Genomic DNA, 16,020 nt, shown 5'->3' with positions numbered 1-16,020 from the left:
TGTGTGAGTCTGTCTCCTCATCCTACTTTTCTTTCAGCATAGGGCTTACAAACCACTGAACATTCATTCATATCTTTATGAATATCTTCAGGATGTTACAATGATGAAAACTGAGTGGTTTCTTGTCTAAAATTTTGATAGCTTGTGTATATAATGATTCCAGATGTTTTAGGGCTGTAGTATGTATTTGACATACATACTACAGCCCATAAGTGGGGGAAAAAGGGGAGAGCTTCCTGGGGCCCAGCCAAAATGGGGGCCCATAGAGATCAGCAAAATAATGATCAGTTCTACAGTTAAGCTCTGATAACTACATTTTATTTTGAACAATAACCACTGTTGTCAAAGCAAGAAAACATGAATTTCATTTTCACTTAATTTAATGCAACCCCCTTTTATTAAAACAGAACTGCCATTTTATTAGCAATGTTAACGATGTGGATGATGCACTGAACTATTAAGGAAGTAATGTTCAACTTAATAGCTAGGCCATGATGTGCATGAATGTTAGCATGCCAAAAAAGAAAATAGAACAACTTTTCTGAAAAAGAGAAAAGTGGTAACATGTTAGATAAATGAGCAAAATAGGCTCAAAGTGACAAAAAATAACAAAAAGTGTCAAAAAAAAAAAATGACACAAAGTGGCAAAAAGCAGATAAGCAAATACGATATTGCAAGAATGGGTAAGAAAAGGGGCAAAATATGGTGAAAAAAGTAAGACAATTGGGTGAAAAGGGCAAAAAAAAGTTGGTTTAAAGTCTCAAAAAGATGTTGCAAAAAGGGGCAAAAAATTACAAAAAAAAATGGACAAAGCGTGGCAAGAAATGGGCAGATGGTGGAAAACCTTAAAAAAAAGCTGCACACGTGTCAAATACAGCAAACACTGGCAAAAATGACAAAAACATTGACAAAAAGCAGCCATATCAAAAAGATGCTGCAAGAATGAGCAAAAAGAGGGGCAAAGAGTAGTTTAAAAAGGGTGGTTAAAAAATGACATAAAAAGGTAACACAGGAATAAAAGTAGCAAAAAAGATTCTGAAAAGTGGTAAAAAAAATTGGGTCAAAAGCTGCCAAAGGATGTTACAAAAAAGGGGAAAACTGTCTGATGAAAAAAAAGTGTTGAAAATGGGCAGATGATGCAAAAATTGAAGAAAACAAAAAAATGGTTAAATCCCACCAAAAAAAAATGCAAAAACTGGAAAAAAAATAGACAAAAAACAGATAGGCAAATAAGATGTTGCAAGAATGGGCAAGACAACGGGCATAAAGGGGTGAAAAAGTGACACAAAAGGATGAAAAGGGCAACAAATGGTAAAAATGGCAAAAAAAAAAAAAAAAATTTTGGAAAAGTGACAAAAAATGGGCAATGAGTGACAAAAAAATGGCTGAACAGTGGCAAACAGTGACAAAAACAGCCAAAAAGTGGCAACAAGGGCCAAAAGTTGCCAAAGTGGTTAAAGGTTTGAAAAAGATATTGCAAAACTGGCAAAAACTGACCGAAAGTGAAAGGAAATGGGCAGATTGTGGCAAAAATAGAAGAACAGAGTAAAAAAAAAAAAAAGGTTAAATACAACAAAAACTGGCAAAGAAGAACAAAAACTGGACAAAAAGCAGTTTTTGCAGAAAACGTTGCAAGAATGGGCAAGAAAAGGGGCAAAGAGTAGTTGTAAAAGTGACATAAAAGGGTGAAAAAGGGCAACAATGAGATCAAAGTGGCAAAAAAGGGCAAAAAGTGTCCAAAAATTGACAAAAAATGTCAAAACATGGGCAGGTGATGGCAAAAAAAAAATTGAAGAAAAGCAGAAAAAATTTAGATGCAGCAAAAACGGACAAAAAGCAGCTAATTGCAAAAAAGATTTTGCAAGAATGGGCAAGAATGGGGTCAGAAGATGGCTAAAAATGTGACATAAAAGGCTGAAAAAGGGCAACAACGGGATAAAAGTTTTTGAAAAGTGGCAATAATGTAACTGTTAGCCAGGACACTAGCACCAATGCTACTGATCCAACACACATACATTGATATAATCAATAAATCACAACTGGGCCGGGCCCATTCTCTGGGTTTTTTGGAGGGTCCCACTGATTCTGTAGGCAGGCCTGTACACAGGAGGTGATGTAAGAGAGAATCATCGAGTGTTAGTACATCTTAGCTGAAACAGTTGACAGGGAATTTCTGATAAGCTGGAAATTTTACAGACTGAATTTAACTTTGTGATGGATTTTTTGGTCATGGTTTTTGAAGCCAAGATTAGAGTCAGTATGAAGCTCCAAGTATTTGTATTCTGACACAGTTTGTGAGTTTTGTCCTCAAGTAACAATGTCATTGGTTATTTTGAGTGCAGCACTTTTACCATGAGTAAAAACAACCGAGTCATCAACAAACATTAAAGATTATTAATTATTACAGATTATATATTTTTAGTAGAATTTACTTACTAAAGATCTTTCAAAATGTCTGATCTTCTGTGAGAGATCATGGGACCAGGAGAATGATCAGAAAATGATGTGAGATCAGTCTCATGGTTCTACAGCTCCCTCTAGAGGCTAACCTTTGTCATCACAAACATTTACAGCCTAAAGTCATAAAATCTGTTTTTATGTCTGTGTAAATCTACATCTGTTTTATTTACTTCTTTTCTGTCAAAGAAACCATTTAGGAAGTATTTTGACTTCAAATTTGTGCACAATGCTTTTGAATAATCATTATTTGTGTGTATTATATAATGAGAGCAAACAAATACATTCATTCTTGTTTAACTTAGAAAACTAAGTTTTTCTTTGAAACTAATGTTTATGCACAAACAAAAGTTGTGTCTATCTAAACTACTAGCATGATATCAGGTGAATGATAAGGGTTTGTGATCCTAAAGTGTATTTCTATCCAGTGTTATCTCATTTAAACTGAGGATGATTTTACATTAATTAATCAATCAGTGGCCAGACAGTCAGTACCAGAGGCCTTTTCTGGCCTGCTGCCCATCCCGCTCTGTAATCAATAGAGAAGCAGTCAGACCAGTCAGAGCTCAGAGTGGAGCGTCTCGCCTCAGGGATGATTTACAGAGCAGCGTTTGTTTTTCTCACTTTCTTTGCTTGACCCTGCCTTTTAATTCAGCCGCAGGCATCCAGCACTCTGACACTCTGACATCACGATCAATATGTCTACGTGTCAACACCATATACATCCAGCTTTGCTGAGGGCCCCGCTACCACACATCAACTGCCAAACTAAGGTTTCACATGTTAGATACACTGATATCTACTTAATGTAATTGATTAATAGGGACATGAAAGACATCAGGAACTAAAAAGAGGAAGGATTGGATGTGATTTGGTTGAATTTACATTCTTACAAAAAGTAGATTTTAGCTGTTAGAACCTAATGTTTTACATCCTTTTGACATCAAGCTAACATCCCAGTTTACCTGTACTGTCCTGTACCTGTGCAAATGGCAATAAACATCTATTCTATTCAATTCTATTCCATGCTAAAGCATGTTTTATAACTCCATTTGTCATTGGATTTCACATATGTATAAATGAATATTTCTAATGTCTTTTTTCTCATAATCTGATAATGGCCCTTTATTAGATAAGGTATATTGCATTATGTTGTCCCTCACAGTGGTTCCCAACCTTTTATCATTAGGACAAACATCAATGTTGTGATGGTGTGCCAGGGCAACTTAATATGAGGATCTGTTCATTTTCAAGAAAAAACTCAAAATTCTCAAGTTTAAAAAGTCGTTAATCTATGAAAAAAAAAAAATTAAATTTTGATTTATTTTTTATTTTCTGGTGTCAAGTTGAAGACTTTTTAAACTTGAATTTTTTTTTCTTTTTTTTGTAAATGTCAGACTTTATAAACTCTGAAATCCGGATTTTGATTTCTTGTTAATATCGGACTTTATAATTAAAGAAATATATATGATAATAATAATTCCAAAGATTGTGACTTTTTTCTCAAAAATTAACACTCTCTTAATTTTTTCATCTTTTAGGTTGGCCCTAATACATTATTTTTCTAATAATGGTTTAAAAAAAAAAAAAATATATATATATATATATACATATCATTTTGATCTCCTCAACCCCTGGTCCATGCTTGGAACCACTGACTCAGGTAACTCCACGTCTGTTAATAACAGATGAGTGTGCATGTACATATACTTTATGTTCTTAGTACTAATGGTTCAGATTAGGGGTGGGCAACTGGGGACCCAGGGTCCACCTGTGACCCTTAACCTCACTGAAGTTAACATCAAATACCAATGAATTATAACCTTGAAGAAAACATGAAAAATCTGCCATGAAAACATGAAAATAGGGAAAATGCTCTGACAATCTTTGATTACTGGTGTGTTTTTAGTTCATTGCCATAAATCGATGCATGTCATCAGCTGTAATTGTTTCTGTAAACTTTTTCATTTGCGCCAATGAATGCATGTGCAAAAATATACAAGAAGAACCTATTAGAATAACAGCAGTTAGCATGTTCTCTGCATTGAAAAAGCAGCTTAAAATTGATTTGATGTGGTGTTTATCTCATTACATTAACAATGTCTGTTTGATCTTAAGTTTTTAAATGTTGGTTTCATAAGTGATTATGAAATCATTCTTGTTTTATTGAATTATTCGTTATCACAATGATAGAATCAAGGATGTCTGAATATCTGTATCTGTAACTTCGGCATTGATGATAAAATTGTTCAAAGTTGCCCACCCCTGCCTTAGATGACTGAAAAATAGAGTCGTGGACTAAGTTCTCCCTCCACACCCTGCAGCTCTCGGCGGCACCTTGTTGGTCACAGACTGGCCAGGTGAGTGACAGCTGTTACCCAGCATCACTTTGACCTCATTTACAGTCTCACATTAAATGGCACCTTGCTGAGACCTTGTGGTCAGTGTCACCCAGTACAGCCCCTGAGGGAATGTCGCCTGGCCGAATCTGTTCACCCATCCTCCCTGTCTCCTGTCTGGCACTAAGCCCAAAAACGCTCACCCATCTGCTCGACCACCACCGCACCCTCAGCTTGTCCTGCTTGAGTCCTCGTGTAACCACAGCTTAGGTCAGAGAGCATCAGACTCTGATTTCCTCTCTCACTGCTAAGTCATTTATCATTGATGTTATTGGTTTAATTAATCTGGATTACAATCTGGAATCACAGTAAACTGTCTATTATTCCTCATTGAATTCTCTTTAAGTTCAGCTATGTATGGAGCATCAACTTTCAATAACAGGCCAGCAGAGGGCACTCTAACATATAGTTTGAGCTGAGGCCATTAAGCCCCACATATGATTCAACATTTAGGATCATAGTGATTTGAATGCACACATCTATCTTTTGTCATCCATGCAGCCGCTTCTGTCTGTCACTGACTCTTAAGTCTGCAGCAACCTGTGCAGCTAATAATATCATATAATGACACAAGATAATGATGACCCAGAACTATAGATGACTGCATTTACTCCTCTCAAATCTGACCAGCTACATCATTGTGGACATATAATAGTTCAGGCTCCTGTTTTGTTCCTGGTCTTTGTAAGCCTGAGTCTGTAGATGCACATGGCATTCAGCCTGAGAACATGATTGTTCACTTGGACAAAACTGGAAAATATAATAGTCTATAATAGGCTAATGGGATAAATAGCATTAGATTTACACATTACTTAATGCTGGCTTGCTTATGATAACAAATCCCATCTCTGATGAAGAGAAGAGAATCATGCAGGACTCTTTAAGAAGATTTGATGACTGGCTTTTACTTAATCAATATATTTTTAAAGATATATTTTATAATAATCATGCCTTTATTGTAGAGATTTATCACTGCGGATAAATTTAGCCAATCACTGATATCAACAGCAATGTTTTTTCATTCAACCTTTGGTGTAAGACTTGTAGTATAATGTTTTACCATGTTGAAAAAATAAATAAAACTTTGTCAGGGAATTTCATCCATGAATTGACCAATTTACCTGACATGCAGTGCAGACCTTCTGCTACAAGTCTAGCAGATAAAGGTGGCCAAGAGTCTTGAGAAGTCCTGTACTGAGCTAAGGGGCTAACTGTGCCCCTTTGACAGCTTTTCAACTTAATTTTGAAAAAACAAACAAACAATCAAATGCATTTACACTGGCTCCTCCCTTCAGCTGTAACAAATTACTAAATGATCTAAAACTGCAGACTTATTTGATGCTTTAAAGAGGATGTTGGATGACTTGTAGGCAGACACATCTGTAGATTTTCTGCCTGATCTATGGGGTTTTTATGATGGTGGTCAGCTTTGGAAAAATTGTTTCTTATTTAGGGTTGCATGGTGGCGCAGGGGTTAGCACTGGTTCCTGGTTTGAATCCCAGTCAGGATTTTTCAGGATTGTGCAGGCTTTGCATGTTCTCCCCGTGCATGTGTGTGTGTTCTCTGCGGAACGTAGTCCAGCTTCCTCCCACAGACCAAACACTTACCTGTTAGGTTAATTAGTGGCTCTAAATTGGCCGGAGGTGCGGATCTAAGCATGCCTAGTTGTTTATCTCTCTATGTCAGCCCTGCGATTGACTGGCGACCCGTCCAGGGTGTACCCTGCCTCTCGCCCAATGACAGCTGGGATAGGCTCCAGCCCCCATTGACCCTGAACGGGATAAACGGTGTAGAAAATGAATAGATTAATTAATTTATTTTATTTTTTCTAGTTTTCTAGTTGGCTGTTATGCTTGTATGTGTGGCTGTTACTTTTCTGTACTTTGTTAACTCTGCTGCTGTCGGTCTGGACACTCTTGAAAAAGAAATGTTTAATCTCAGTAAGGTTTTCCCAGTTAAATAAAGGTTAAATAAAGAAATAACACAATTTTTGTCATAAAAATGCTTTTAACGGAAACATAATATTAAGTAAATAAACCTTGTGGGAAAAGTGACCAAGTTATGATGTGTCATTGGTGAATGAACCAATTCTACAAGCTGACTGATAAGAACAAACAAAGCTGGCTCCTGTTTGAGAGCCAGTTCCTTTTTTATATTGTTGTTATTCAAAATACATTTAAAAAGGCAAACTGGCACCAAATACAAAACTGTCTGGGAGACCAATAAACCTGCTGTTGTTGTATAAAGTACTCTAAAACTGTACTTGAGTAAAAGTACAGATTTCATACCAAAAAATTACATAAGTTGAAGTAAAAGTCGTCCGTCACAAAACTACTCAATTAAAAGTCTTAAAGTTTTTATTTTTCCTTTTGTATAAAAAAGTATCTCTCTTATATTGTACTCAAGTATTAAGTAAAAGTAAATGTTAATTAATAATTCATTCGACATTCAAACAACTAAAATTGCATTTATCGTTGAAAAACTTTGGCTAGAATTGTTCATCAACAGCCTTTAATCCATGACAAAGACCAGACTAAGATTAACCAAAAATAGATCTTTGATGACTAAAACTGACAAAAAGTAAGTTTAGTTTCATCAAAATGACTAAAACTAGACTAAAATGTAATTTAGTTTTTGTCAGACATTAAAAATCCATATAATTTCTCCACTGTGGGTAAATCTGCTAAAATACAGTGCATCTGTGTCTATTCTGCCTCTCAGCTGTAGAAAGCAGCGACTCCAGGTTTTGCAGGGTGCATAGAGCACACTACCATGACTTGGTACCAGATTTAGGCAAGAGAATAATTGTTTAGACTGAAAATTAAGACTAAAATGTGAGGATTTTTATAAACTAAAACTAGACTAAAATGTTTTTGTTGACTAAAACTGTAAAGGGTAGAAATTATTAAAATGTGACTAAACTAAAAGGGTTTTAATCTGAAGACTAAGACTGACTGAAAAGACTGAAACTAAAATTAAAAACAGCTGTTATGATTATCTGTGCCAGGATTTGTTCAAAGGCATTTAGCCTACAGACTAATGCCAAAGATAATCCCAGCAGTGCTGGTTTCCTGTCTTTAAGACATTTTTACATTTAAGAAATTTAACGTTAGGCAGTGAGTTTTTAAAAGCCAGTATTTCCGAAGAAGTTTGCGTAGCATGAGTTCCCTTGGTGTCGAGCCTATGGGATTTTTCAATGGGTTTTTTGATTATTGCTGAAAATAAGTTCTGATAATAAGCTATGAAACTTACGCGTTTTGTTCATAAAGATAATTTTCACAAATTGATGGTATAAGCATCATATCTGGTTCGTTAAAACTGACGAAAGTAAAAAGCTAACATCATGCTATATTGAACTACAACACAGTCAACTGAATTTAACGTCATCGCCCGCGGGTACATGTGAACGGCACGCTCAGTTGCCGTGCTTCGGACGATGACGTGTAAGCCTCTCAACAAATGCTGTAAGTCCTTGTTAGCTATCTTTAGCAACCGCCTTTATTGAGGCGTGAAAAGATACACAATTCAAAGGTGGGGAAAGTTTCAGATGTATTTCATGTTGTAGGATAAAATGTTAAACTCTCTTGAGCTTGTGTTCACCACAGACTGTATTTCAGGCTTTTAACCAAAAATGCATTCAAAATTCCCATAGACAAGGGAACCGGAAGTGCTAAAATGCTAACTCACTTCTGCGTTTTAGGACTCATTCCTGCACCACTCTATTAAGCCACATCCATTTCCTGGGAGGGGTGTGGTCAGTGGTGAAGTCAGACAGCTCAATAACATTTCAAGCCACAGACACAGAAACAGCTGGGCTGAAACAGACTGTTTTTTAGACATACAAAAAAACAATACTGGAGTGTTTTCAGCAACAGACTTCACAGGCATGTTTTGGGGACCTCTGAGACAAATATACAATAACTTCACTTAAAAGATAAAATATGTCCCCTTTAAGGGAAGAGCAGGGCCCCCAGAATTTTATTTTATTCAATCATGACACCAATTAAAATAAATGAAAACACACTTTTCATTGCAGGCTTCTCAAGGGCCCCTCCCGACCGTGGGCTTGGGTATTCAGTACCCTTTGCCCCCCCATGGCTGAAGAAGAAAAAGCCAGATCAGGGTTTACCATGGCAAACTGACAAATTGTTCTGAACCAAGCCCAACCTCCTGGTGAAAACGGACCATACTCAAGAGTTGACTGACTCCACTCCAGACATCAGACAGAGGGTTTTATTGCGTGACTGCCTACATTTCTCTGTAAATTTTTACATGACGGCACAGATCAAAACTTTGGGATTCTGATCCCTTCATCCGGAGTTCTTCGCTGACATGATGTCATCTCTAAATGACCTTTACATGACCTCCCACTAATAAATCCCTAACAATACACTGTACCTGATTCCAGCATTAAATTGATTTGACACAACAGGTAGTGGCTACAGATATTTGCTGAATGTTTATCATCAGGGGTGGTGTCAGCTGATGCTCATGTTAAACTGATGCAACAGTGCACACCTACTTTATAGCACAGATAGAACAGAGAGCGAATGGAGACTGAAGGAGCCACAGGCCAGACCTAACGCAGACTGTCTCCCTTGAGGACAACACCCCCTGTTCATTGGACATACATGGGCATAACCGTTAAGCTACCAGCGTCTCAAACACGTAGTCTTGAATCAATAACAGCAGTGTTTTCACAGTTTGTCTTTAATCACTTAACATCTTGTCTTAAATAGTTGAAGTTGTCCAAAATGAAACATTTTTAGAGCTTTCTAACCTCCTTTTCATTATTTATAATGTGTTCCAAGGAAACTGCTGCTTAAACTGAACGCACATCTAAAGAGTTGATGTTCAACTGTACCTTCAACAGACACATCTTTGACAGGCATCTTAAAGATTCTGAAGGTTTATCTTCAACTGGAAAACTTTAAAAAGAAAAATAAAAGAATTTGACAGAGCTGTGTTTATTTCGTCGTTTTCCAAAGATGAAAACCTTGGAGTATCTCGGAGAAAACTTCAAAGCCATAGGCCTTGGCAAAAATATAATGTCACAAGCAGAGAGAATCTAAACTATTCTGTTTGAAAGTGTTTTTAAAACATGTTGTTTCAACAGCCTTACATCGGCTCCTTGAATTGCAAAGCAATTCTGCCTGACTAAAAGTTAGATGTCCACGCTTTAATACACACCGACACACAACACTTTGTTCTCACTCACAAAGAGCAATATGCGTCTTTGCTGAAGGTGGCTGCATGAAGAGTTGAAATATATTGATTGCAGAGCACACTACAACCAGTAAATATGAATAGAACAGGACCAAACAGAAAACTTTTCTATGCCCTTTAGAAATAAACGTATTCATGATGGCTGGCTGTAGGTAGTGAGAAATAACATCACAAAAGCTCCCTGACAGAATAAGCTTTCCATGCTCCCGCTTTTTTATGAATGTTGCATCCAGTATAACTATGCCTTTGTTTGCTGAACAGACATCACATCAAAAAAAGAAGTTTCCCTGCAAGCACCCTGTCAGAAACCAGTGTTGGGTGAAAAGAATTATCAAAATATCTATATAAGCCTGGGCTTACATGCACACATATGGAAACTCCCTACTTACTGTACACCAGTGTTTGTATTGACTCCAGCAATAACATGGGTTACCATGTTATGATTCTAACAAAACACATGCACAACAGGTTTAACACTCTTTCTTATTTCAGCCACACAAAGTCTAAAAGCATCTGCTGGGATCAATATCAGAGGTGGAGAGAAATGCTGTAGCCTCGCTGTTTAATAGACATTTCATCTGCTGTGTCTGTTAAAGAAGGAGAACAAGATTGTTATTACTGCTGCTGCTGGAGCCAGAACAAAGCTGGATGACTGTAAATACTTGAAAACAGTGTGGAGGTCTGATTGAATTTCTTGGCTTTTAAACCAACTTGAATTATAAACAAAATAGCCTCCAGAGGAAAAAAAAAGCTCCAATGACTGCAAGTGGAGACAATAAAACCATAGTTAGTTTTCAGCAAGTGGGAACCGCAGTTCTTCAAGTGTCCACTTGAGGTTGGCTACAGAAATATCAAGAATCACCACATGTTCTACATTTACAGAAATAAACATGTTTACAGTCTGGTTAAAGAAACAATTCATTGGTAGATGCTTTAAAGAAGATTAAATTTTTATATAACTTTTCAGTTTTGGTGTTAAGAAAGAAGCCAGTTCTGAATAGTTCAATTCAATTCAAGTCAACATTTTTATTAATCCATCAACGGGCAATTGGTTCAGAGCAGCTTGTACATAAAAACATAGGTAACTAGAAAAGCACTCGGAGAGCGCAGACCTCCCCAATAGCAAAGAATTCTTTAAAAAATTCCTTGATTCAGATGATGATCCGGATCACTCCCAAAATCTAATCAGTTCTTCCTTTATGCCATTTCTGACATTTCCTGAAAATTTCATCAAAATTCGTCCACAACTTTTTGAGTTATGTTGCTAACAAACAAACTAACAAACAAGCTAGCAAACCCACCCGATCACATAACCTCCTTAGTGGAGGTAATAAAAACACAGTGACTGTGAAGCTGATATAACTTAAGACTGAAAGAGATATACATAGGACCCTAAAGAGCATTTAATAATCTGACTGCATATGGAATAAATGATTTTAAATGGCGGTTGATTTTACAAACAGGTAAAACACCACAATGTCCTGATGGTAATAGAAAAAATTTACCAATAAGTACATGATCAGGAGAAGCCAGAATACACTCAGCCTTGCAAAGGATCTGCTGGTTACAAAGGAATTTAAATCTCTCTGTTTAACCGATGATTTTTGAACATACTTTAACATTACTGTTCAGACTGCTTCTGTTTCGAGTTTTGGGCATGGCTGATATGACAATACAAGTTAGTGCGTTGGACCTGTTTGTCTGGAGGCTTACCCCTAATTTCCACATACAATGCCAATAAACAGCAATCACCTCCACGGATGTTTTATCCTTTTATATATTTTATACATCAATCATGATCAATATAATTTGGCCTTTTTGAAAAAAACAATAGTGAAAACAGATTTCTAGAAAGTTATGTTGAATACAAACATGCAGTGAAAAATAAGTGACAACATAAATATTCTCCCCCCTCAGATGCACCTTTGGCTGCAATCACAGCACTGAGTCTGTGTGGAATAAACGTGAAATAGCTGCAAATATTAGCGCTGATTTAAAGAAAGTGGTGAATACAGTAGATGATAGGAAAATGTGCATCTCTCTCTCTCCCTACTGAAGAGAGGTCATTATCTTCATCTGTGACCTTTGACCTCACCATGCAGACCAATCAATAACTGAAAATCAATTAACTCTACATATTGATCACACAGGCATAAAGAGCAGAAACTAATACTAAAACTAGATACTTTTTAATTTTTTTAGCAACACATTTTCCCTCCTCCCACAGCCAAAATTTGTCATGTTTCACAAAAATAATGTAAAAACTATTTCTGCAGTATGAAGTACTTTTTCTGGTGTGAGACAACACAAGCTGCAAAAACCAGTGACCTTTATTTTCTCTGCACATTGTGTGCCCTGCTGGCTGGTGGTGGACTGAATGAGGACAATAATCAAAAGCACCTCCGTTCAGCAGCACTATACCGTTCTGCCATTCCCGTGAATGAGTCTGTGACTAATTAAAAGAGACGTCTGTGTTTCACAGACCGTTCGTGAGGCCCGCACGTCGCACAGGTTTTAGCCTGAGAGGCAGTGGTGGGCGCAGGTTTCCGACAGCCTGTTGTTTCTCGGACGGGTACCACGCGCGGATACCAAGCAGGAGCGCCAACGCCTTGACAACTTTTCCATAATTAGATGAAGCCTTGCACTCAGCGTGAGGATTCTTACACTAAAATCTAATGTGACATGTGTGATCACGACCCAGAGTCCTGTTTAATTAAATTTTGTTGCAGTACAGGCGCACAGACATCATTCCCTGCAGCTCTCATCACTGAAAAAACACATTCTGCTTAAATAGGCCACTTTGGAGCATTTTGAACAAATGCATGCAGGTTTGAAGAGTTTATGCTTTAACTTTAACTTAATCATACTATGTGAAAGATTAAGATAGTTTGTTTCATGGTATTCTATCTTGTAGTCGAAGAATAGGAAAATTGAACATGTTTAACCCAGTTCAGTGTGGCTTCACGTCATGTTGCCTTTAGCCGTTGAGCATGTCTTTGCCGCCTTTTGAATGTCGGCACATGCTAGCCAGGCTTGTGCTTATTATTCTGCTGCAAGCTCCAGATGGATCAACACATGCTGAAAATATTACAAGCAAGACATTTGAATCTGACCTAAATCTTCTGCTCCACCATGCAAACAAGTCAGTCTAAAGACATTTTTGGTGACCCTGGATCAGAACATTCGCTCTGCATGAGATGTTTTTCTCATCACTTGAAGTAAAATTATGATTTGCAGCTCTGGCAACATTAGCTTGAAACATCTTATTTGTACAATATTAGTTTGGGCAAGCATTCAATTCATTTTATAATATTTTTTGTGTTTTAAAAAGGGGATAGGTTTCTGGGGCTCGGCTAAATGAGGGGCCCAAGAGGAGGGCAGCAAAATCATGGTCCATTGCAAAATGAGTCTGTGATAAACCGGATTTATACCTAACTGGAATAGTAAGACTTATCAAAGCAACAAACATTAATTTTATTTATTCATGCAGTAGAACACTGTGGCCTATTACAGAATGTAATCCAGTTTTCTTAAAACAGAATTACCTTTTTCGTAGCATTAACAATGTGAAATTGACTAAACAACTTGTAAAGTAATGTCAGACTTTATAGCTAAGCCATGATGTGCATGAAGATAGAGATGCCAGAAAAAAAAGTAGAAGGAATTGAGACAGGTTTAATGTAAAAATACTCAAATAATTGCAAAAATTGGTTAAAAGTGGCCTAAATGGATTGGAGGTGGCAAATGGCAGGAAAAGTGCTTAAAAGGGCTAATAGAGTGGCATAAAATGGATTCAAAATGGTAAAAGGGGTCAAAAAGTATCAAAAATGGGTTAATAGTAGCAACAATGTTGCAAAAATGGCCAGATAGAGGTGTGAAAATGGGTTAAAAAGTAGTAAAAATGGAACAAGATCAAGTTGGCAAAAATGGGTTACTACAATGCAAAAAAAGGGTCAGAATGGGTGGAAAAAATGTGAAAAGGGGTTTATATTGAAAAAAAAATGAAAAGTGGTTAAAGACTGGTAAAATGGGAATAAATTAGAATAAAGTTTCATTAATGAGGGACACTGCAGGTGAAAGGCCTAGAACCAACTGGGGAAGGCCCTTTCATGGCATTTTTTCAGGGGCCAAGCCAATTGTTTGGGTTGGCATGGATTCATGAGTGGTTTCAATTTTTTTTCTGAATTTGGGTCACCATTTAACATTATTAGGAACCACTGCTACAAAATGAGATTAACCAGAGGCCCTCTACAGACTGAGTGTTCCAGGAAATATCCAAGAATGTCTTAAACATTAAATTTAGTCTACAGTAGTTTCTCTGTAGTTAAGATTTGAAAATGACTACTATCTTGACTTAAACACATAGTATTGAAAAATCCGCCACCAGGGGGCTCTCAGTCAAAACAATAACCAGGAACAAGCCATTGTTAACCAATCTTAAATGGGCCTTAAATTATTAAGTAGAATAATTGTGCATTATTGCATTTTTTTAACAACTTGAGTAATGTTTATACACCATTCTATATATTTGTTCATAAGGAAGGATTTTACTACACCCCTTTGTAACTGTTCTGAGGGGCATGGAGGAACTCAAAACCATGGAAGAGGGGTAACAGAAATGCTACTGTGTCTAAAAATCCCCATATTAGGCAGCAAAAGCAGATTGTTTATTTTTGTCTATTTTTTGCATTTATAATTTATGTATTGTTTTAATTGCAGAGTGTAGTTTGATGATTGGGTCGTATTACAGATTGAAATTTATCTTCCACAAGTACGCTTATAGACCATGGTGACAAATGAAATGAATTGTTGAGAGGTAAGCCCACCATCACAAATGCACTCAAGACCAGTAAGAGAGCACAGATAACAAAACCTGAATACACACCCAGACGGCCTTTTGTCTGAAATCACATTTAACATGCATGCATTTTACAGCATTAACATGCATGTATTTGCAACAACAGCCGTGGTTATTGTTTTCTGCTTCTTCATTAATTCTATAATTGTTCGCCTGCAGTGATTTACTGCCAAGTTTTGTGAACATCAAAGCTCCTTCAATTGGTCTGAAACCAGAGATAATCCATTAAGTTAACATGCGTGTTAGATCTTGAGCTCAATAAGTTGCCTAATTAATAAAGAGAGGAAACCTCAGCCTCTGGTTTGTTTGGATATAGAAGCTATCATTGTGTCTCTATATGGTGATGGTGTACCTAGCGTGTATGTTAGTGTGTAGCTGATTATAATGAGAACACTGTGGTGTATGTGATGGTAATGCAGCCTCCAGTGCTCTCCTTGCCCATTAATAACCAGGTTCCCTTTGATGTGGCCACGCTGAGCGAGGTGGCCTCTTCCCTGCATCACTTGGGGCATGTGAATCCACCTTCTGTGTTATCCCCTTAACTGCTCAAGAGTCCACCTGAGTTAGTCCACCTGACGACAGATTAAAGAACCTGCAGAGGCTGTGTCTGTGCTTTGTGATCTGTGTACCATGATAACACAGTCAGGGGAGGTTTTTGGGGTGCCAGATAAAGAGCTATGTGAGGACCTGCTTTTGCATTTACATTTATTTCCTAACTAGTTTGTTCAATACTTGCTCCTCAGCTCTTAAAAGAGCACTTCATTATCAAAACTTCACACATTTCAGTGTGCCAAGTGTTACTTATGAAAATAAAAAAATATATGGTCAATTTTGGTGTTAAATCATTCTCCTGTTACAAAATTTCCTGCATTTATTGCATACCAGTTTACCTCAAATTATCACAAATTTATTATTTTATTATATCTTGGAGCTACAATTTGCCTGAAGACATTCTGGGGCTTTTTTTAGAGGCCTGGACCTTTCCTTTTGGGCCAGTGGTCCTTCCCAGGGACATTTTTTGATAATCAGTCTAATTTCAAATTATTTTATATCACTCTTGCCCCTTAGCATTCTAAATA

This window comes from Cheilinus undulatus, linkage group 8 (assembly GCF_018320785.1).
Source record: "Cheilinus undulatus linkage group 8, ASM1832078v1, whole genome shotgun sequence".
Lineage (NCBI taxonomy): Eukaryota > Metazoa > Chordata > Actinopteri > Labriformes > Labridae > Cheilinus > Cheilinus undulatus.
This window is presented reverse-complemented; position numbering follows the sequence as displayed.